This window comes from Chrysochloris asiatica, unplaced genomic scaffold, assembly GCF_000296735.1.
Source record: "Chrysochloris asiatica unplaced genomic scaffold, ChrAsi1.0 scaffold00154, whole genome shotgun sequence".
NCBI classification, from domain to species: domain Eukaryota; kingdom Metazoa; phylum Chordata; class Mammalia; order Afrosoricida; family Chrysochloridae; genus Chrysochloris; species Chrysochloris asiatica.
The window spans coordinates 7,588,919-7,592,748 of NW_006408672.1; positions in this window are offsets into that span (position 1 = coordinate 7,588,919).

Sequence of the window (3,830 nt, forward strand, 5' to 3'; positions counted from 1 at the left end):
ATAGCTTAGCTTGTAGCGTTGCTGTTGTTAAGTGCCATTGAGTTAGTTTCAACTCATAGAAACCCTGGAGAGAATTTACTAGGAGCAACTGCTGGAATTGAATAGCCAACCTTGCAATTAGCAGTCAGTGTTTATCCTATAGTGCCACACCAGAGCTCCAGCTGGTAGAGGGGGGGAACTGTAAAATAAGGTCCAGTGCCCACCTGAAGCATCAAGTAGGTCTTCTTGAAAAATATCAAAGACCTTTTGTTATTTGTGTTGTTTATAAACAACATAATTTCAAAAACTTTTGTCATTTGTATTCACCCTTCCAATGGATAAAAATGAACAGGAGGATGAACCATAGAATTTTCTGCTCTACTTAAAAAAAACTTAACAAGTACTGTTCTGTGTGGCTCCTTCTAATCTAATTTTACCATGACTGATAAGTACCAAGAATTTCCTGATTGACTACCAAGAGCTGATTTACTTAATTTGTTTTTAAATATTCTATAGCTGAAGGTTTCCACAGCAAATTCGGTTCTCAGTTAACAATCTTTATACAGATTGTTCCATGACCTTGGCTACAGTTTCCACAATATGTCATCGGTCTCAATATTTCTCTTCTCTTACCATTGATCTAGCTTCCTTGCCCCTCCTTGCTTTCTCTTCTATGCTTTTGGGTAAATGTGACCATTTGGTCTCATAGTTTGATTAAGGGATATTGTTATTTTATCAGTTGATCTGTTAATTGGCTGAGAGATGACCTCCAGCAGTGACTTCATTTCCAAGTCCAAAGAGTGTATTAGAGCAGTCTCAGGTATTCTTCTATTATCAGCTAGTAGATCTGGCTTTTTGTAGGAATTTGAATTGTATTACATTTTCTCCTATTCTGTCTGGGGCCTTCTGTTGTGGCCCTGGCCGGAATAATCAGTAGTGGTAGCCGGGCACCATCTACTTTATTTTTACACAAATAACACACATATTATATGGTTGCTGTTGTTGTTGAAAACTGCACAACACCCGATGCCTTTTCCTATACATGTGCTTGTTATTTACCTGGGTGGTTATATGTAAAAATATGGTAGTTCTGATCTCAGACTAGAAGAGGCTGTGGCTCATGCCGGCTCTTAGTCCTGTGGACTAGTTTCTTCTTTGAGTCTTTGGTTTCCTTTATTCTCTTTTGCTCCAGACTAGATGGCCACTTTCCAGCTTTCAAGATCCCAGAAGCTACTGTCTATACTAGGATGTAGAACATCTTTATGAACTATGCTGTACCAACTGACTAATTGTCCTATGAGACTATGTTCCTAAACCTTTTAAGCCAGTAAACCAATTCAGCGAGGTATTTGGATACATCTAGGAAGTTTTCATAACTGTGCCCCCTGTGTGCTTTATTATATAAATGAGTATATATACAGCACACTCAAACATCTTTATACATATGGCTATAAATATGGTACACACATGTTCTTACATATGCCTTCCTATATAAATATATTTATACATATATACCTGTTAAATCTCACTCATATTTTTTGGTTATTGTTAATACTGTTGCAAAATTGTGTAAGTTTTAGCAATTGCTGAAATTATCCCTTATTCTTACATACTCTTTAGTGTCTTCTTTTGTCTATGTCAGGTTGAACAGTTGACCCATATTGGGTATTACCCTTCCCATCACCAAAAATAAAAAGTGTCTATCACCTAGAAAGTGTTGGCCTTGCCCTTGCCCTTGCCCTACCATCCCTTAGAGCCCTCAGTGATTCACTTTAATAGACAAAAGACTTAGTGTGTGGCATAAACAGCAATCCATAATGTAAATTATTGTTGTTGTTGTTAAGTGCCATCAAGTCAGTTCTGATTCATACAGACCCTGTATAGGATTTCCAAGGAACCACTGCCCTTGTGATTCAAATGACCTTGTGGTCCAGTGCTTATCCTACAGCGCCACAATAAGTGTATGTTACTTAAGTCAATTCTGCCTCAAAACTCTTAACATTCTTCTCATATGAATATGTTTGTTTGTGAGATCCTAACAAATAAATTTATTTTTTATTTACAGCACACATTGGGGGAGGGGTGGTCACAATTCACTCCATAATAGACATATACCTTGATCTTGAATATTCTTATTTCTAATTCTATCGTTGTTAAGTGCCACAGATTCGGTTCCAACTCATAGCGACCCTATATAGGATTTCCTAAGTGAGTTCGAACTCCTAACCTTGCAGTTCAAATTGACCTTGCAGTCTAGTATGCATCCCACAGCACTATGCTCCATCTATAATCAGATGTACATAATAAAACAGTTTACTATTCTTCTGAGAGATATCAAAGCAAGTGGTCAGGTCCCCTCAGGGCAAACCTCCTTCTAAAACTAAGACTCAATGGGGATACATGCTCTGATTGGTGACCACGTTGGTCACCAACAAAGGGAAGTGAGGGAAAAACAGCAGTGAAGCTGCGAGCTACGCCCTACAACATTCAGTGTATTCCTGCAAGCCCAGGTGGAGACCTGGTTGGCCAGTAGTGTGGCAAGACCTGGGGACTCTTGGGCCCAGAGTCAGTGACATAGCCACAGAGGACTAGAGTGGAGAGTGAAGCATCCAGCTGATAAGAAGAGATGGCATATGCATAAGAACACCCATACTTGTAGATAATACCCAGTTGACCTGGCTTCAATGGCAGGATAATCAGAGTTTAACTAGAAGAAGAAAAAAGAGTAATCTGATACAATTTGATGCACTTGACCTATGGATGCAGTAGCTCAAAAGAGGGAAGAAATCTTTACAGCGAGGATCATTCCCAACCCCCTCCATACACAGAATAAACAAGGATGGGCAACTTGGACGTTGGCTACCCAAAATGGGGTGGGGGTTTTACAAAGGCAAGACGTGACTGGCTTACAAGCTTTCAAGAGGGAGCCTAGATCTAAAGGCTATAGAGGAAGGAAGAGACACCAGTGAATAATGTCCAACCTATCCAAGAAGGGCTCATGCAGTGAAATGCAGTTGGGTCTCTTGTGATACAATGGTGAATAAATGTTATCAGGACTGATTGTGAGAATTGGGGATGTAAAGGTAGACGTTTTGTAGCAAAAGGAGGGAAGTGATTACTTTGTAGTCTAGGAGCGGAGGTCCCTGGGACCACCAAGGGAGAAGAGCAGAGAGGGGGACCCTACCCAGAGAAGCAGTGATGCCAGAGATTGAGGCAGAGATGATGATGTGGAGAGATGGAATGGCTGGGGCTTTTAGACCCAGAAAGGGAGAGAGGCTGAGGACGGGTGGGGGGGTGCGGGGGGGAAGGTTGGGCAGGATTGCAGGGTATACCCTTTGGTTGGTTGATGATGCATGGAAGGGATTGTAACCATGGCAAGGAAACGATATACAATAGGATGAATGTAAAGCTAACGTTCTCCCATGTAAACTATCACATAATTCACAATAAAACTTTTTTTTTGAGTTTACTATTCTTATAGACAGCCATCCCTTTCTACCATGGTACATTCCAGGAGAACATTCATAAAGTGGATTATATTTTTAATTGTAGGTTGCATTCCTAAGTTGTACATAAAAGCAAAGAACCTACTATAAACCCTGTAACAATAATTTCAAGTATTGAAATTTCAAATGTAATAAAATGGGCATCGTTATGCCATAAGCCCTAATTATCCAAAATATTAATGTGACTGAAATGATTTTGAATTATACACTACCATAAATTTGATATATCAAAAACTAGTGTGCTAACAATTGTTGCTATTGTTGCTAAGTACTGTTGAGTCAGTTCTGACCCATAGAGACTCTGCATAGGGTTTCCGAAGAGCAGCTGGTGAGCTTGAACCGCCA